Source organism: Papio anubis, chromosome 14 (assembly GCF_008728515.1).
Source record: "Papio anubis isolate 15944 chromosome 14, Panubis1.0, whole genome shotgun sequence".
Taxonomy (NCBI): Eukaryota; Metazoa; Chordata; class Mammalia; order Primates; family Cercopithecidae; genus Papio; species Papio anubis.
Genome location: NC_044989.1, coordinates 6114256 through 6135342, shown reverse-complemented (window position 1 = coordinate 6135342; position 21087 = coordinate 6114256). Strand labels below are relative to the sequence as shown.

General features: G+C 42.5%; 1 long non-coding RNA gene across 1 annotated transcript in view; it reads left to right on the top strand.

Annotated features, from left to right (window-relative positions):
- The window catches only part of LOC110741006, a 42777-nt gene extending 38914 nt beyond the window's left edge, over positions 1 to 3863 (top strand). The window contains exon 4 of the long non-coding RNA XR_002516488.2: positions 2202 to 3863. This is a non-coding gene — a long non-coding RNA (uncharacterized LOC110741006). The remainder of the gene's footprint in view (positions 1 to 2201) is intronic.
- The last annotated feature ends 17224 nt before the right edge of the window (positions 3864 to 21087 follow it).

Genomic DNA, 21087 nt, shown 5'->3' with positions numbered 1-21087 from the left:
TGAGAGAATATTGAGCCAGACAGGAAGTGAAGCAGGTGCTACTGTGCCCTCCCAGCACATTATGGCTTATTACAGTGGGGTGTCCCTAGCACCATCGCCGTAAAGTGCTCACCAGGTCTTGAAAAGGCTGTTCAGGAGCAGCCAACTTGGTGACAGCAAAACCCATGGGAAGCTCAGAGGAAGCCCTCAAGGAGACTAATCAATGTCACAATATTAGAATTAAATGCAAAGGAGCTCAAAGGTCATGGAGTCCAAGTCTCTGGGTGATGAATCTGTAGCTGGTATTTGGAATCCACAGCTGTGTGCCTTCCCTGAGAGCCCATCTATCATCCACCCTTGCCCCTCAAAGTACACAAGTACCCAGGAGCACTATATTGGGGCTGTAGTCTCCCTACCACTCCCTCATTATGGGCTAAAGTTGGTGCCCTCAAAATTCATATATTGAAACCCTAAGCCCCGGGGACTTCAGAATGTTGATAGCTTTTGGAGATGGGGCTTTTAAATAGGTGATAAAGTTAAAATCAGGCCATCAGGGTGGGTTCTAATCCAATGGTACTAGAAGAAATTTGGATACAGACATACACAGAGGGAAGACCCATGGGGGTATCATGAGAGGCTGGTGATCAGCAACCCGGGAAAGAGAGCTTGGGGGAAATCAGCCCTGCCGACACCTTGATCTTAACCTTCCAGCTTCCAGAACTGTGAGGGAACAAACATTTGCTGTGTAAGCCCCCATCCTTGGTGTTTTGTTGTGGCACCCTAGCCGACTTATATACTGTCTGCCTTTCTGTCTTTCTGTGCCTGCCTCTGTCTCTTCATGGCCTCCACCATGGCTCCTTGCCTGTGTCCCCGCAGTAGCTCCCTCTTGCCTTGGAGACACACATTCTCTCTCCACTCCACAACCACTGCAGTCTGTCCTCCAATCTCCACGGGGTGATGGGTGATTCTAGCTGGAGCCATGGCTTTGTTTGTCTAAACTCCAAGGTCACTTTTACTCCACAGCATACATGATGCCTGGTGTTAATGCAGCACAGAGTCCCTCTCCTGGTTAAGTTTGTGGTCAGAATCAAGCATTTAGGGCCTTGGATGGACTCGTGATAAAGATGGCCACCCTGTCCCATGGAGTCCCTAGCACTGCTGGGGATCCTGAGTCTTCTTTGACCCAAGGTTGTCAGAATCAATGTGGTGGAGAAACCTCTCAAATACAGAGGACAGGTAATAGAATTTTTTTTTCCAAAAGAATGAAAGTTGAATGGGAACTAATCTGAGGTCTAGTTCATTTCTCTCTCAGTGCAGTATATGGGGGAGTCATCTAGCTGGGGTTAGACTTGATTTCTTATCTGGTTTCTACAGTGTGAGAATAATAGTATCTTCTCTGCAGAGTGATGAAGGCTAAATGAGACAATATACGTCAAGCATCTTGCACTGCCTGCCACACAGAGGTATCACGGATACTGAAAGATCAGCTGATAGGTGCCTTCAAGGCTAAAATGAATGGAGATATCAACAGTGATGAGAAGAAATGGTCTAAAATGAAGAAGCAGCATGTGCAAAAGTGAAGATGATGATGCTATGTCAGTTACCTTCAAACTGAGTTGCCTTCCAAGGGACCCACAATGTCCTTATTTTAGTGGAGTACTCCAGAGGACTCCACAGTATGACTCTTATGGCATAAGGGTCATACAGTGGGTTACGAAAGGAAGGTTACCTTGCTGTATTTCCTTTATATCAAATTCAACCTGACTATGAGCCTGTACCCTACTTGGTAGCTGGAACAGTCACGTTGCATTATTTGGGGGCTGCCTGTCTCTCATAAGGCCTCATCAGAACATGGACAGCTTACACAGCCCCCAGAATGTCAGGAAGCCTCCTTTCTCACTCTTTAAGCTCACTGCTCACATCCTCATCATCTAAGCTTCACTGGTCCTTGAAGGCCAGTGGTTCGCCTGATCTGTCAGGTCCAGGCCAGACTTTTGCTCAGTCTGGGAGTCCCTCTCTTGGAATATGCTGGCATACAACCTCTCCAAGAGCACCACCTGGATACCTCATGGAGGTCCTTCATCTCCCCGCAGAGCTGTCACGGAGTGAGGTTGGGGTCTCTTCCTTGGGCTGCTGACCTCTCCCCTGTCTTAGGAGATGGCCTTTCACGGCCTGTTTCTGCTCTTTTCCTCTCTGACACTTCCTCTCCTTTTCTCCTCCAGGACCCAATTGTGGCCACTTCAGCTGGCCCAGGCTTTCCCGAAATGTGAGGACAGTGATCTCCCTACTCTTCCTCCTGCAGGCTGGTGGCAAAAACACAAAGTCCACTTGAGACCACAAAGTCCAAGGATCCTTGCTTATTCCTGGAATATACTAGGAAAAATACAGGTAGAAACATCACAAAGAAATGTCACAATAAATTAAATTGCCTCAGGTACTGTGTTTTGAGAAACATTATTTATTTCTTCAGTATAAGCCTAATGATACCAGACAAGCTTACGACAAAATGTTAGTAACAGATCTTCTCTTTTTTTCCCCCAAAGAGTAAAACCAATGTGTTTTCTTTTTCTGATTTATACAATTCCTCTTTAAAATTAAAAAAAAAAAAAAAACCAGGCTTCAAATCAGGATGTTGTGATAATAATCTTGCAGATTGTTAACTATAAATAAAGTTACTATACTGTATAGATTAGAGATCATAAAAAGAGCTGGAAAAATTTTGGAGCTAATAAATATATTGTTATTGCACAGAGAGAGAAATTGAGGCTTGAAAAAGGAATGTGAGATATCAAAGTTTCCAGAGCTAAGTTTAGAAAACTTCAGTAGTTCTCAACATGAAAGTGCTCAATGAAATGTGTTAGGTGAATTAGTAAGAATGCCTCTATCGATTTGGATTATTTGTTAATGCCTGCATGTGTCTGCTTCATTCCAGGCACCACGCAGCAGGTGCTATGTGCTAGCTGCTCTGTTAACTGCCAGTTATCTCATTTGATTCCGATGACAACCCTCGGGTAGGTATTGTGGTGACCCGCATTCTATCTCTGGAAGAACTAAGAATAGAAGTTACTTTCCTGAGGCTCCTCAGCTAAGGCTCTAGAACTGGAACGGGGCCAGGCAGTCTGACCCCAGAGCCCCACTGACTGTTCCTCCATAGAGGATACAGCTTCTGCACCTCTGCAGGGAGAGGCCCCAACCACAGGGTTGACATGGGGAAAAGTGGCCTTATTTGGCTTTTAATGAATCACTCTACCTCCCTTAATTTCAAAATAAAGGAGAAGGCTTAGATCTTGAGAAACCATTCGGATTCAGTGTCAGAATAACCATACTGTATATCGTGGCTGGGCTGCTTACCAGGTTCAAGACAAAAAGAAACAACGATGAATCCAACAAATAAACAAAGCACAAAGTCCAACAACAACAAAACGAACAAGAAAAAGAAAGAGAAGGGCAAACTGGTCTGAGTTTGAGTTCATGATCATCTCTGAGGGAGTTTGGGCTGCCTTTTAGCTGCACTGTGTCTTGGTTTCCTTACGAGTGAAATGGGTATGTTCATACCTTCTGCGGTCAATTGCACAGTCCAAGAAGGCTGCACTTCCCTTCCCACATGTGCTTCTTCTGCTGTGAAACTTACACTGCTCCATGGAGCAGATACCCAAAGATGTGAGAGTGAGTGAACCTCCCAGTGATTCTATACCCAGCCTTTAAGCTGGCCCAGCTGACACCAAATGGAACAGGGCTGACTTGCCATTTCTCATCCAAAAGCACATCATAAATGTGTGAGCAAAATATCAGGTGCAGTGACTCACAACTGTAATATCAGTGCTTTGGGAGGCTAAAGTGGGAAGATTGCTTGAGCCCAAGGGTTTAAGGCCAGTCTGGGCAACGTGGTGAGACCCCATCTATATTAGTCTGTTTCACACTGCTGATAAAGACATACCTGAGACTGGACAATTTACAAAAGAAAGAGGTTTAATTGGACTTACAGTTCCACGTGGCTGGGGAAGCCTCACAATCATGGTGAGGAGCAAGGAGGAGCAAGTCACATCTTACATGGATGGCAGCAGACAAAGAGAGTGAGAGCCAAGCCAAAGGGGTTTCTTCCCATAAAACCATCAGACCTTGTGAGACCTATTCACTATCATGAGAACAGCATGGAGGAAACCACCACCATGATTCAACTATCTCCCACCAGGTCCCTCCCACAACAATGGGAATTATGGGAGGTACAACTCAAGATAAGATCTGGGTGGGGACACAGCCAAACCACATCACCATCTCTATAAAAAATACAAAAAAATTTAGCTGGGCATGATGGCACTTGCCTGTGGTCCCAGGCACTCTGAAGGCTGAGATGGGAGGATTGCTTAAGCCCAGTAGGTCAAGACTGCCAGTGCACACCAGCCTGGGTGACAAGAGTGAGACCCTGTCTCAGAAATACATAAATAAAGCCATTATTTAAGCCACTAAGTTTTATGTGAATTTCTTGCACTTACCTACTTCTCAGAATTGGGAATATTGAATGAGACAAAGTGAAAGATATTTGTAAGTGATGGGGTGCTACATTGAATATATTGTCAGTCTCCAGCACCTTGAGGGTGAGGTAAAGTGAACCATACAAGCCCTGCATGTAGGACCTGTGACTGTGACCCATGTTAGTAATGCTCTGTCCGGAGGAGGGAGAGATCACTAGGAGTAGCGGTGACCTAGACAGTCCCAGGCAACATTAAAGCTCAAAACACAAACACATGTACAGCTGCACAAAAATATTTTTCTCTTCATATTCTTATTCCGTAAGCATTTTTTTCTATTTTTAAAATTGTTTATTTATTTATTTATTTTTAACCATTTTGTGTTTAAAAACGAAGGGACAAACACACACATTAATCTAGGTCTTCTCAGGGTCAGGGTCATCAGTATCACTCTCTTCCACCTCCACATCTTGTCCCACCAGAAGGTCTTCAGGGGCAATAACGTGCATGGATCTGTCATCTCTGCTGATAGCAATGCCTTCTTCTAGACTACCTCCTGAAGGACCTACCTGAGACTGTTTTACTGTTACATATATATGTATGTATGTGTGTATATATATATGTAGAAAGAGTATATATATTTATGTAGAAAGAGTGTGTATGTATGTATATGTGTGTGTGTGCGTGTATATATATATATATATAGAGAGAGAGAGTACACTCTAAAATAACAATAAAAATGTATAGGATAACAAGTACATAAGCCAGTAACATAGTCATTTATTGTGACTATCAGGTACTGAAGCATGTTTTCATCTGCTCTGGGAAACTACTCTCCTATCTTACAAAATACAATCTCTCCAAATCAGATATTTGCTGAACGCTCATTTCTTCTTGGTGCATTTCCAAGAAGATCTGAAGTTCCTTCTGGAGTGGTTGCTTTTCCTTTTTTAACTGATTTTCTTCCAACTGCAGAGATGCTTTCTCGGTTGAGAGGATTTTTATGTGATCTTTAAGTGCATCGGCTATTTCATCTTCCTGAGTTAACTTAGCATATGTTTGGTCTCCCCTTCAAAAGTTTTAAAATAAATATTTAATTCAGCCACATCAATCGGTTTCTTTGAAATTCCTTTGAGTCATCTTCTAGGAGGTCTTCATTTTCATGGCATTCAAAATATGTATTTCGAAGTTCCTGCTATCCACATTGTTTTTTCCAATAACACTAGCAAAAACTCTTCTTTGTTGCAATTGTCCATCCAGAGGCTTCACCTACCTCTCTTTATAGTTTTAGAACATTTTTATTGTAATAACTTTACTCACTCTCCATTTCTATCCTTCCGCTTCCACTTCAGCCTTCTTGGAACATTAGACTTCGAAGCATCTTTCAGTGTTGTCTGAAGTTGTTCTTCATTCATCAGATGGATTTTGAAGGACGTTTTTATTGCAGGTACTTCAAATTGGATATATCCTGATGCATCTTGTACAGAGTGAAACTTCCTTGCAACGTCAACCATCGGTCAACTTGCTCTCGATATTGTGTTTCATCTACCTTCTTTTACTTCTTTTCAAAGGTGTCTATGTCAACATCAAGTGAAGAGTTGGAGACTTCTAGTTCTTTATTGGTGTGTCATGTGTTTTTAATCATTTGTTTTCTGATCTGGTTTGCACTGAAGTGGACTCAAGACCTCTAAATATGAAGTTTTTAAATTAATGCACTTTATTTTGTGGAGCTGTTTTGAAGCAAAATTGAACAGAAAGTACAGAGAGTTCTCATATACTCTCTCTTCCCTCATTCACAGTTTCTCCTATTATTAACATTTTGCATTGGTACAATGCATTAGGTATAGCCAATATTCGTACATTATTACTAAAGTTCATAGTTTATTAGGATTTGCGTCTTGGTGTGAATTCCATAGGTTTTGTCAGATGCATTCACGTGTCTTCCATTATAGTATCACAGAGTCGTTTCATTGCCCTACACATCTTTTGTGATTACCCTTTTTATTCCTTCCTCCCCCAACACCCCTTGGAACCACTGATTATTTTACTGTCTCCATAGTTTTACCTTTTCCAGGATGTCATATAGTTGAAATCACCCAGTATGCAGCCTTTCTCAGTTTGTCTTTGCCCACTTAACAAAGTGCACTTAAAGTTCCTCCATGTCTTTCTGCAACTTGATAGCTCATTTCTTCTTAATGATGAATCATATTCCATTGTTTGGATGTAGCACAGTTCATTTATCCACTCACCTCCTGAAGGACATCTTGATTGCTTCCAAGTATTGGCAATTATGAATAAAGCTGCTATAAACATCCCTATGCAGGTTTTTTGCATGAACATACATTCTCAGATCACTTTGGGCACCAAATATGTTTTTAATCCACATTGTGCTTCTCAAAATTGTGTTGTCTTTCTTCCAGGAGGAGAGAAAATAGTGACTAGCTTGCCTCTACTTGAATAAAGTAGTTTCTTAATAATTAAAAATATGACCATAATGATAAACAGTACCATCCCCATAACAATTTGTATGACATGGGCTTTGATGAGAGTCCCCTGGTAGCACTGACCCGACCCAGCCCAGCAGCCCCTGGAAAGCTGCAACACACACCCTCAGGATACCAGCAGACCCTCCACAGCCTCCAGGCAATTGCTGAGGTTGCCAGGATCCTGCTGCCCACAGAAGACTCTAAGGAACACAGGATTGTTCCACCCAGAACCAAACCTGTGCCTGGCAGCCTGTGCAGCAGACCTCAGTGGGGGCAGCCGGAGGGCAGGTGCAGTCAGCCTTGCCTGACACACTTTCTTTTTATAAGTAAACTTACTTCTCATTTGGGGCCTGCCAGCCCTTATTTTGCTGACAAAGGCCACAGAACACTCTGATTCTCAGCCTCCTCTGTCATTTGGGTCTGGTGACCTGAATTGTGTTGGGGGAGCAATGCAAAAGGATTATGGAAGCCCCTACAAAGGGCTCCAACTTAATTCACTAGCTTCACCATTAAACAGTAAGGAAGGACAACTGGGAAGAGCTTCCAACGGCCCAAGCTGGAACAATTTTGGCAACAAAACCAAGGAATTGGATTATAAATATGTTTATAAAATATGTAATAGGTTCATACTGATATAAATAAATGATTGAATAAATGGAGGAAGAACACACAAATCTTCTTCACTGAAAAACTGAAGATATCACATGAAAGTCAAGGCCAGCTCCACGGGCAGTCACCCAGAGTCTGCAAGCTCAGAAGGTCCCTGAGCTTGATTGAAGGCTCTGCTATGGCCATCCTAAAATTGTTAATCAAGCTGAGCAAAGGGCAGCTCCCCATTTTCATCTGTGCTGGGTCTGACAAGTTTTGGAGCCTTCCTGGGAAGTCTATACAAACATCAATTTCTGGGCCCATCCCCAGGACCCTGTTTCTCTAGGCCTAGGGTGAGGATTGAATACCTGAGTCTCTTACAAGCTCCCAGACAGTGTTGGTGCTGTGAGCCCAGGAGGCACAACTCTACCCTTCCCAAGAAGGGAAAATGCTCCAGAAAGAATGTCTGAGGTCTAGAAAGAGATGGGAAGCAACGCAATGCGGGGCAGGGTGTTGTATAATACAAGATAAAACAAAATTTATATGACAAAAACAGTATGTGTTTTTTGTTTATAAAAGGATAAAAATTCATAACAATAATAAATGTTAGCCAAGAAGAAGTAAAAATCCGACTGCTCTAAGTTTGTTTTTAGTGTATTAAGTAAATTTGTGTAATGTTAAGTGACGTATAAAAATTAGATTTTGAAGAGTAACCACTAGAAATACAGAGGCAGGAATATCAAACTATTTTTAGAGAAAATGGAATAATGAAGATAACAGAAAGAAAACAAGGTAACAACAAAAATATCTTTTTAGAAAGCAAGGTAAAATAATGAAAAAACTGGGAGCAATAGAAAGAAGTGAAGAGTATAGAGACAAATTTAAATATGCCAATATTGATAGTCTTTCCAATAAGTGTAAATTGACTAAACTTGCTAGTTAAAATATATTTTTATATTTCAAATTTTAAAAGGAAGCCTGTTGTAGGCTCTTTATAAGAAAAATAATGTAGAATGTTTGCAAGAAAAAGAATGAAAAGGCTACATCAGAGAAAAAGGTTATATCAGACGAAGTTTGTATCAGACAAAAACAAAGCTTGAGTAACTACTAAAATCAGACTAAATTGGCCTTGGGACAAAAACTTATATTAAGTGTGTAACAAGGGACTATATAATAATAGAATTTGAGGCTAGGCACAGTGGCTCACACCTGTAATCCCAGAACTTTGGGAGGCCAAGGCAGGCAGATCACTTGAGGTCAGGAATTGAAGACCAGCCTCTCCAACACGGGGAAAACCTGTCTCTACTAAAAATATAAAAATTAGCCAGGTGTGGTGGTACACACTTGTAGTCCCAGCTAATCAGGATGCTGAGGTGGGAAGATCGCTTGAGCCCGAAAGGCGGAGGTTGCAGTGAGCTGTGATTGCACAACTGTACTCCAGACTGGGCGACAGCTGAGACCCTGTCTCCAAACAAACAAATTTAAAAAAAACCCAAATTATAGAATTTGGAAGGTGTAATAATTCTAAACTTCAGTATACTTCAAAACAGCCTCAAATATTTTTTTAAAAATTAATATTGATAGAGTTACAAAAATATTACAATCACATTTAGAGATTTGCATGCCTAGTTTAATTTATCTCTAAGTCAAATAGAAAAGTACTAGTAACATTGTATATGATATGAAACAATGAAGTTATCAAATATAATTGAATGGGCATCTCAGAATAGTACGTACGGGACAAATATTCCTTTGGAGTCCACATATGCATGCACAAAAATATTTTAAAACTCTAAGAATGAAGATGCAAAAGCAGGACATGGGTTCCCCTTGGAGTAAGGTAGGACAAGTGAAGTGGAGGTGTGTGCACAAAAGGATACATGGATGGGCATTTTCCTAGTTTCTAGGTTTTAGGCTCTATTTTAGAATGCTCATTTTGTTATAATATTTCCTAATTTATAGTGCTACACACCTCGTTTTGGATGTGTTACATATTCTAAAAAAGAAGAAAAATATGGTTACTTCATAAAGCTATTGCTAAGAAATAATGCTTGGCAAAGATGCAGCTACTATCTGGTACATAATAAGTATTTCAAAAATGTCAGCTCCATATATTTACCTACCGGAGTCCAAAGATTACCAGTAAAATGTTGTTTCACAAACTCTCAGACAGTTAAGGAAAGTGAATCAGAAAGCAATTCTGTAACAAGTCTCTCAATCTGATTTCTCAGGACCCTGGATTCTTTTCACAATCAAAGGGAGCCTTTGCAAGAATTTTAAAAAGAAAATGATAGGCTTAAGTTTGATTTTTGGAAACCTAACTGCCAACTAAATAGAGAATGGATTTGGAAGGGTCGAAGACAGAGGGTAAGGAATAAAGAACGGGACTAATTGCATGGATTCCAAGAGAGATGGGGCTGAAAGTGTGGGAGGAACATGTGAAGGCCAGCAGGAGAAAATGTGTAAGATGTTCAAGAATGGAGTCCCGACAGGCTTGGTGTCTCCAGTGAAAGGCCTACATGTCTCAGAAGATTGGCCTGTAGAGGCTGAGCCCAGCTGGGAATGGAGGTGGGGCTGTGTGGGAAGCCCTCCCTAGCACGGGGTAGAACCAAAGAGTCCTGGGCCTGCAGGGACAGGAGAAGCCACCTAAGGAAGGCATAGGAGACAACGTTGTTTCTTCCCAAATCTGGGAGATGCCAATGAAAACTAACAGAGAATGTGTGGTGGGGAGAAATAAACCAAGAACACAGTGTGGCCATTTCTAAGCCAGAGCTGTCCCTCTCAATTATCCAGCCCATCACCCCCAGGCCCTACTCTCATACAGGTAGATTTTTTAAAACAGCCTTATCTGGTATTTATACAGGCTGCATTTCTTATTAAATTAACACATTTTAAATATTTTTTGAGCCTCAGTTTAATATTTCCAAAACTGCATCCTACTTGTATTAGCCTGTTTTCAGACTGTTGATAAAGACATACCTCAGACAATTTAGAAAAGAAAGACATTTAGTGAACTCAGAGTTCCACATGGCCAGGGAGACCTCACAATCATGGAGGAAGGTGAAAGGCACATCTCACATGGTGGCAGACAAGAGAAAAGTACATGTGAAGGGAAACTCCCCTTTTTAAAACCATCAGATCTCATGAGACTCATTCACTGTCACGAGAGCAGCGCAGGAAATATCGCCCTCCTAATTCAATAACCTCCCACTGTGTTCCTCCTATGGCACCTGGGAATTGTGGGAGTTACAACTCAAGATGAGATTTGGGTGGGGACACAGCCAAACCATATCATTCTGCCCCTGGCCCCTCCCAAATCTCATGTCCTCACATGTCAAAACCGATCATGCCTTCCTAACAGTCCCCCAAGGTCTTAACTCATTTCAGAATGAACTTAGAAGTCCACAGTCCAATGTCTCACCTGTGACAAAGCAAGTGCCTTCTGCCTATGAGCCTGTAAAATCAAAAGCAAGTTAATTACTTCCTGGATACAGTGGGGGTACAGGCATTGGATAAATTCAGCCATTTCAAATGGGAGAAATTGGCCAAAACAAAGGGGCTACAGACCCCATGCAAGTCCAACATCCATCAAAGCTGTCAAATCTTAATGCTCCAAAATGATCTCCTTCAACTCCAGCTCTCAGGTCCAGGTTACGCTGATGCAAGAGGTGGGTTCCCATGGTCTTGGGCAGCTCCACCCCTGTGACTTTGCAGGGTACAGCCTCCCATCCAGCTCTTCCACGGCCTGGAGTTGAGTGTTTGTGGCTTTTCCAGGTGCACAGTGCAAGCTGTCCACGGATCTATCATTCTGGGTCTGGAGGATGGTGGCCATCTTCTCAAAGCTCCACTAGGCAGTGCCCCAGTAGAAACTCTGAGTAGGCTGCCACCACACATTTCTCTTCTGCATTGCCCTAGCAGAGGTTCTCCATGAGGACCCCACCCCGACAACAAACTTCTGCCTGGGCATCCAGCCATTTCCATACATCTTCTGAAATCTAGGCAGAAGTTCCCAAACCTCAATTCTTGACTTCTGTGCACTCGCAGGTTCAACATCATGTGGAAGCTGCAAGGCTTGGAGCTTGCCCTTCTGAAGCCATGGCCCAAGCTCTACTTTGGCCCCTTTTATTCATGGCTGAAGTGACTGGGATGCAGGCCACCAAGTCCCTAGACTGCACACAGCACAGGGACCCTGGGCTCGGACCAGGAAACCATTTCCTCCTAGGCCTCCAGGCCTGTGATCGGGCTGCTGTGAAGACTTCTGACATGCCCTGGAAACATTTTCCCCATTGTCTTGGGGATTAACATTTGGCTCCTTGTTACTTATGCAAATTTCTGCAGCCAGCTTGTATTTCTCCTCAGAAAATGGGATTTTCTTTTCTATCACATTGTTAGGCTGCACATTTTCCAAACTTTTATGCTGTGTTTTCCTTTTAAAACTGAATGCTTTTAACAGCCCTGAAGTCACCTCTTGAATGCTTTGCTGCTTAGAAATTTCTTTCTGCCAGATACTCTAAATCATCTCTTTCAAGTTCAAAGCTCCACAAATCTCTAGGGCAGGGGCAAAAAGTCACCAGTCTCTTTGCTAAAACGTAACAAGAGTCGCCTTTGCTCCAGTTCCCAACAAGTTCTTCATCTTCATCTGAGATCACCTCAGCCTGTATTTCATTGGCCACATCATTATCAGTATTTTGGTAAAAACCATTCAACAAGTCCCTAGGGAGTTACAAACTTACCCACATTTTCCTGTCTTCTTTTGAGCCCCCCAAACTGTTCCAACCTCTGCCTGGTTCCCAGTTGCAAAGTTGCTTCCACATTTTCAGGTACCTTTTCAGCAGCACCCCACTCTACTTGTACCAATTTACTGTATTAGTTCGTTTTCACACTGCTGATAAAGTCATACCCAAGACTGGTCAATTTACAACAGAAAGAGATTTAATGAATTTACAGTTCCACGTAGCTGGGGAGACTCACAATAATAGCAGAAGGTGAAAGGCACATCTCACATGGTGGCAGACAAGAGAAGAGAGCTTGTGCAGGAAAACTCTTCTTTATAAAACCATCAGGTCTCGTGAGACTCATTCACTATCACAAGAAGAGCACAGGAAAGATCTGCCCCCGCAATTCAAACACCTCCCACTGGGCTCCTCCCATTACATGTGGGAACTGTGGGAGTTTCTATTCAAGAGGAGATTTGGGTGGGGACACATCCAAGCCATATCACTAGTCATTAAAAAAATTTTTTTTTTAAAGAAAGAAAAAAAAAATAGGGGGAGATTCCCCATTTCAGAGCAGCTTCCTGTTTAGAAATGAAAATTGTCTTCATGCTTACTGTGTGATTTGTGTTCATAAAATTTGAAACAGGTAAACAAAGGATCCAGGCCACAGTAATATCAAAGTACATCATGTCAAACTGAACAAGGAAGAAAGCAAAGGAATCATTGAACCAAAGGAGGAGGACTGGCATAAAAATGGAGTGAATCAAGGAGGCAGTGGTGACTGCAATCAATGCCTGAAGATAAAAGTCACAGCACTCAAATAACAATCCTCATTAGGGTGACAAACAGACTGCAGCTCAGGGAAGTCTAAGGTTTTAATTCTCAGAAACAACCCCTTCCTGCTTTTACATCATGGAAAACCATGCCGTATTTGATTGCTCAATAAACATCCTGAAGACTGGAAAAAATTATGAAAAAGAAAAGAACATCCTCTCAGTGGAGAGAGAGAGGTGAGCTTAATCAGAGAGCAAGGCTGACTCCCACTCACCAATGAGGCAGGTAAAGGCTGAATGTGTAAGACTGTGCCACAAATGTTTGAAGTGCATTCCATTCAGTTGTCACAGTGTCTTGGATAGGTCGTTGCTACGTGTTTTATAAAAAGAAAATGGAGGTTTAGGGAAGGTAAGCGGGGAACAAAAGAGCAAAGGGAAAATGCAGCCTGAAATCTAGTGGATCTCTGAGTCAGATCCCTCTGTAGGATAAAGACTGTGAAATGAGATCATTATGGATGCTTTGGGACAGGGTGTCTGGGAAGTGCTCTGCTCATGCTAAATTGTCAGAGAACACAGGATCAGAGCTGTTTTTAGAAAACGAATTCCATTTTTTGCTCTAGTTTTCAATGCAGACTGAAGGCTTCCAGCCTCTATGTCTCCTGGCACATGGCCAAGAGTCAGGCTCTCTCTGGGCTCTGGGGTGTGGCCAGTGCTGTACTCAGACTCAAGGGCTGTAGGTCGCCATGCTCCAGGAGCTAGGCATGTCTTCCGCTTGTGATTCCCCACACCCAAAGCTCCTCTACCGAATCTACAATGAAAATTTCATGCCTCCAGGTGCTGCATGGATTATTCATGAAGGCTTCAGAGCTGTCGCCATGGGAGCCAATTGACTTCGGCGTTGTTAGCATATTAATGACCTACCCTGATTTAGAGCTGGGCAGGCGGGGACACCACCTGGATTGTCAGTCACTGGGCCTGGATCAGCTTTTCCATTTGCAGAATATGTTGTTTGTTATTTCTTTCCAGACAGGCCCAGGAGTAATATTTACCTAATTGACTAATCCAAGTAAGCAGGAGGCCCCCTTACAGCCTCAAAGGGGGTTGGTCTCAGGTCATAGCCTCCTCCCTTCCTCTCTCCACCCCACAGGCTGGGCTGCTGGGCTAGGCGCCCCAACAGGGGAGACATTACATCAGAACGACCGTGTAACCAAGACCAGATCCCGCGTCAGGCCTGGGCTGCCGAAGCAGCCTCTGACACGGCAGTCAGAGGCTGGTAGATACTGTGCAGATGTCAGGTCTATAGCTGACAGAGATCCCTAAAAAGCTTTTAGCTACACCCCCCACAAGGAGCATGGAAAACTAGTACTAATATGTATCAATGATCATTAAGAAATGCATGAGAACTTGCAGAGCCCAGCACAGCCCAGTGCCCAGCCCAGTGGGGGAAGGGTATCTGGGAAGGGCCCAGCTAATCCCTGTGCAAAAGCCACTGCATGGGGCAACCAGGAGCCAGAAGAGCACCCAGGAGGAAGCCGTGTCTACATGGAGGGGCCAAGGAGGCTGATACAGCATTTGTAGGAGAAGGATTTAGATAATTCCAGAAAGAAGAAAGTGGGCATTCTTAGCCAAACAAAAAGCAGTGAAGAGCCCTCTAGTCGGTGCAGGGGAGTGGTGAGGTGTGGCCAAGTCACAGTACAAAGTGAGAAGGGGCAGCGGAGGGTAGAGAAAAGCAGGATTAATCATTTCCTTTTCTTTTTTTGAAACAGAGTCTCTCTTTGTAGCCCATGCTGGAGCATAGTAGTGCAACCATAGCTCACTGCAGCCTCAAACTCCTGGTCTCAAGTGATCCTCCTTCCTCAGCCTCCTGAGTAACTGTGACTACAGGCATGAGCCGCCACACCTGGCTAACATTTCAAAACAATTTCGTAGAGACAGAGTTTTGTTATGTTGCTTAGACTGGTCTTGAACTCCTGACCTCAAGTGATCCTCCCACCTTGGCCTCCCAAAGTGTTGGGATTACAAGAGTGAGCCACTGTGCTTGGCCGGGATTGGGGCTTTTTGTAAGGCTTTGAGTAACATGTCACAGAGTTGGCCAGGCGCGGTGGCTCACGCCTGTAATCCTAGCACTTTGGGAGGCCGAGGTGGGCGAATTGCCTGAGCTCAGGAGCTGGAGACCAGCCTGGACAACATGGTGAAACCCTGTCTCTACTAAAATACAAAAATTAGCCAGGCGGAGTGGTGTGCGCTTGTAATCCCAGCCACTAAGGAGGCTGAGACAGGAGAATCATTTGAACTCGGGAGGCAGAGGCTGCAGTGAGCTAAGATGTCACCACTGCACTCTAGCCTGGGTGACAGAGCGAGACTCTGTCTCAAAAAGAAAAAAAAAAACAACTACATGTCACAGAGTCTAGTATTTTTTTCAGTGTGTCATAAGTAAGTGTCTCACTTCTGAGTTGGAAGTGTGGAAGTGACACTCACTCTTCTGAGCCCACTTCGGCAAAAGTTATCTCTCCAGTTAGCAGCAGTACCATGGCTGGCAGTCTATCCACCAAACCAAAACACTGGGGCCTTTCTAGAAGCATTGCGGAGAAAGGAGATGCAGGAAGGTAGCTTGTCTTCTCTGCTATTCTACAGTGCACAAAGATACCCAGGGTGCCAGATAACAGGCATGACCATTGTTCATTAGCTGGGTTCACAGTACCTCTACATGCCAAAAGGAGAACACAAACTGGGCAATTCAAGAAAAAACATGAAGCCTCCTCCACTTGCTGGGGACATACCAAGCCAGCTCACGTTAAGCTTGCATGTGCTTGGCACTGGCAATGGCCTTTGTGAGAGGCAGCAATGTTGTGATGGAGGCTTTTGTCAGGGAGGAAAGGGGAGCCCCTTGCTTCTCAAAGGGCTGCTGAAATTGCTGATCACCTTGCAAATCCAATGGGAACACGTAGTGGAGGAAGCGGAAAGTGGAATAACATTGGGGTGGCAATGGTTAAACAAGCCTGTCAGTTTTTAATATTTTATAGCAAATATGTGGATACACATAAGCGAGCTGAAGTTACTGTCATTCTTTTGATTCTATTTAAAATAGAAGTCTTTTGGACGCTTTGGGTTACACAGAAAACTAAGTGTGGGGCCAGAGGGCTCAACATACATGACCTTGGCCTTGAGAGATTTGCAAGTCTTTGCCTTTTGCATGATATCCCTCCATGCGCTTTTCATGTGTTAGGCTGATTGTCCCTTGGGCAGCTCAGAGAACTTTACAGGAAGGACTATAGGATTTGTCAGGGCTCTGCACTGACTCAGTACTCTTGCAGATGAATATGCTCTGGACAATTATTGCACAGGATACAAATTTAAATTTTGAGAGCAAAGAATGGTTTCCAAATCCAGTCTATCAAACTATATGTGTTACCTATAAACACATTGAAATACATACATGGTGTAATTGTGTTTATAAATAGATGACTTCAGGCTAGACTGGAGAGATCAATGAATGTTAGATCATTAATGCCCCTAATAGATAACTTTTTCAAAACCATCACGTATTCCAAAAAGTAGACAGACAGACAACATCCAGAGAGGCAATGTGACTTGCTAGAATCCTACTAGGAGACAGTGGCAAGAGGGCCAGTGGGCCTGCAATTCACTCCCACTGTAACCATGGGTATGACCACTGAGACCACACGTGCCTGTCATTCTTGTTTCCTCCTCAATGGGACTTTAATCAAAAGGAAGTAAGGTGGCTGAAGCCTGGAAAGGGTAGAAGCAAGAAAACCATTGCTCATTTTCTTGATTCTAAGTCCTTTTAGGCACTCGTCCACCATCCAGTCTCCGAAATCCAATTCAAGCCAATAGCCTTAGGTCTTCCTTAAACCTCACAATCTGTCAGGTCTATAACTTATCCAAAAATAGGAGGAAAAAAAAATACAGATAGACCATCTTTCACACAGCTGAAGATTGTTCCTGAAGTAAAGCTTTTAAGCCAATGGAAAAAAAAAAAATAATGAAATGTCCAAAATTGCAAGTGCCTTGGCTCCACCGTCTGCCACCACAGCCGTGTGTGTGCCACATGCCTCCAAAGCCAGCTCGTGGGGCTGTTCCCAGCCTCCCCGCTCCAAGCTTGCAGGACTCATCATGGCTAACTCAATATTATATCTCCACTTCAGGTAGAGTGAGCTTTTGCCACTACTTTAATGAGCAATTTGGAGTAGATATAGGCACAAAAGCAGTATCTATATGGTAAATATACACATATGTAATTAGATGGCTGTGAAATTATATAGGAGGGTGCTTAAAGAAGCAAAGAGTTCAAAATTGAAATGGAAGCCTGGTAAATAACCCATTATGCCCAAAGAAATCCTGATTGCCTATTCATAGCTGAAATTTACATGAACCCTTGTTCATTAAAGAATGAATAGCTGCTAATTTGCAGCCTTACCAAAGCAAAGTTCAGATGACAGAATTTTTAAAAAATATCCTCTCAAATCAGAAATCTACCAGCTGTCCCACATAAATTAAATGCCATTGCAACTTCCTTAATATACTGGAGACCCTATTTTTAAATTCTACTATCTAATTAAAATACCAAGTAGAAAAAAAGATGCAGATTGCAGAAATCAAAATTTAATAATAAAAAAAGAAAATGGCAGGGAGAAAACCAGTCTAGAATGGCAGGGAGAAAACCAGTCCATTTGTTAAAGCAACGTGTTCAGTTGCTTCCTTTTGAGCAATTTTTGTTTGTTTGTTTTTGTTTCTTGTTTGTATGTATGTGTGTGTGTTTTGTAAGGAGCTACCTGAGCATTATTCAGGGATTCGGCAAGGCCTCCTATTTAGATATCTGTGTTGAAAGTTTAAAGCAGGGAATGGGAGGGTGAGCTCGATGTTTAAGGCAGGACTTTTGCCAGTATGAAGCCAGTATCCAGCAAGGGAAGTGGATTCAGCAGGGAGGTGGCTGGTGAGGATTTAGTGTGCGAAATGTCCAGCTCTGAATATGTGCCACCCTCTGCACAAGGCCCAGAACCTCTGTAGGTGGGAAGCACCCAGGTGAAAGACCCTGTAAGAGTGAGAGAGATAATGACTTCTTTCTACTGATGAGAACACTGAAGACCAGTGAGATGTGGTTTGTCCAAGGTTATACAGCTATAGTTAAGACTGGAACCTGATCCGTAGCTTAGGATTCTTAGATGCTTTCATTGTATCTATAGACAGTGAACAGCAAGCAATTTATCATTCAAAGGTTAAAGGGCAAAGAATACACGTCTGCCTCTCTCCCACGACACAGACAACTTCACTTTAATGTAGCGAGCTTCCACAAATCAATACAACCCACGCAAACACCAGGAGAAAAAATGTGTAATCATTAAAAAGCACTAACTAACTACAACAACAAAACTAAATAAACGAACTAAAAAGGCTATCAAATAATGAAACAGGTTTAATTTATTAGTTCATAAGCAAATGTAAATTGGAATTCAAATTGAGAACCATTTGTCACAAAGTTCACAGAAGTCAATCATCATAACCAACGCTAGGGAAGCTGAGCAGAAAACCCACACTCCTCAGTCTTCTTGGTAGGAAGGTAAATCTCCCCTGCTTTTCCATGGGTGAGAATGGGAACATATATGAAAAACCTTAAAAAATACTCATTTACGCAGCCAACTCCATTCCTTATAAATTTTCTGAAGAAAACAGATATGTGCACAAAAATATTTGTAATTCTAAAAATTGGAAATGACTTACTTGTCCAAAAATAAAGATCAGTTAATTGAATTTTAGAAATATACAATCTATGGATTCTAGATTATTTGACTGCAGTACTGTATCTTGTGGTTAACAGAGTGAGCTCTGGAGCTTTTGAGAATTCGAGACCTGGCTCTGTAATTTGCTAGGTAGGCTGTCCTCAATCAGTCACTTAGCATTTCTTTTTCTTGGTGCTCCCATTTGTACAATGGGGAAATCATATTACTCACTTCAGAAAATTCTCATGAGGATTGAATTTGTCAATGCTTCTTTAAGTTAAATCACTTAGGTTATATTTTGCTACATCATATGTCCAAATTATTATTATTTTAACTATTCTCACTATTATCAGAAAGCCTCAAAGAATGATATTATCAGAGTGTATTTTATTTTTAACAGAGATCCAAGTAAAGAAAAAATCTAAGGATATAGTCCAAGATATAAAAAATGATTATTTTTTATGCTTATCTGTGTCTTCTATTTATATATAGTTTGTATTATCAGTATAATAAAGTACTTTTAACAACCTTGCGTATGTTTTCATTAGAACGCTATCCAAGAAAAGAAGACGACAACATTCATGGTACAGCAGGCTGTGTATTCTGGTCGTTAAACGCTTGCATTGTAGCCTTGGGCACGGTGGGTATCTATGCTCTGCTGCGCACCTACTTGGGCAGGTTACTTAACTGTACTCACTGTACAGCTTTGGTTTTTGTTCTTAATTCAATGCTGGAAAAAAGTTAAAAAAGAAAAAAGACATAAAATACATACATTGCACTCACTGTCAAATCTGGACATCTGAGTCAATCTTTCTATGATGGGAGGCACAGCTGTGGGCTCCAAGCTTGGGCATACACATTAGTATGCTGCCGATGCACTGCTTCCCTCAATGGTGGACGGTGGGAGAAGCTCTGGCTTTATGAACATCGCTTATTCCCAAAACAGATCCTCCTAGTCAATCTGAAAGACAAATAAAATGGAACAGGCTTGGATTTTAATTCAAAACATAAAACCATTGTTTTAGGGACTTTATTTTTTTCCCTGCCACGCAGTAGACTTGCATTTACCTTTCAATGGACCTTTGAAAATAACATTCTTTCCTGCCTTTGCAGTTCTAATATTTCAAGGTGGAATCAGGCCTGGTCCTTGCTGCCAGGCCTGCTACTGCTCATCGGAGCCCGACTGTCTCCTAGTGGCCTGGCTTGTGGGAGGGCATCGTCCTTTGGAGAGTCTGGAGGGATACATGGTGAGCAGAGTGGAAGCCTTCTTAGGCCAGCGTTGGCCAGCAGTCCTTTAGGAACCTTAGCTTTCTCAGTATCCTTCTTCAAACACACACACATATACACACACGCACACACGCACGCACTCGCTCCATGATTGTTTTAATTATGCCAGCTCTGATCTTGGCTGAACACCATTGTGGGTTTGTTAAGAAGTGATGGCCAAACCACAATTTAGTAATTTAGTATCACTGTGCTAATGTAGAAAAGACCCGAGTATGAGTTTTCAAAAATAAAATGTTCACTTGTCTGGAAAAGCAAATGAGACCAGAGGGCCCACATTGCCCATGCTCAGCTGCCCTCCTCTCCTGTGGTGTTAGAACCAACTTCAAGAGATGGCGTGTGGTTGTTCCGTGCGCAGAACATGGACAGGGTTGCTGAGTGACTCATTGCTTGAATGGGATGGGTGTCATGTGTACGTAAAGAAAAATCAAATGTCCATTTGCATCAAACAGAAACAGGAGAGGAAACATTAAGGTAAAATGCCCTCTTCTCCACCCTCAAAATAGATGCCTTATCTTGAAAACATAGCTGTTCAATATAAATAACATTTTATTAAGTGACACAGAATATCATTGAAAATGTCACTATTTCAAGAATACGGCTTTTGATTTTTTTTCCATAATAAATGGGATATGCGTAGGGAAGATTAGGACAAGAAAACTGTACTTCATGCTGGGAAATGGGTTAATGATTATGAAAAATAAGCAGTTACTAAGTAAATGGATAAACCGGCAAACTGTAAAGATGATACAAATTTGCAAAGGATACAAGCTAATGGCATTAGGTTCTGCTGAAACCTGAAACCCCGGGGGGAAACAAAGGAAAGTGGAGCCTCCTTCTTCAGGACGCAGCCATTGCTGTGTGGCCTTGCCTGTCTCCTCTCCACCATCTTCGTGCACAGCGACCCAGCCTCCAACACCATCCCCTTGCAATGCTGTCATGCTCACCCAAGACCCTGAAGGATGGATGCGCCCTTATTCAAAAGGTAGTTGAGTGATCAGAGAGAGGAGCCTAGGACAAGGTGTCCTGGCTCTGCTTCAGACAAGGGTTGGTTG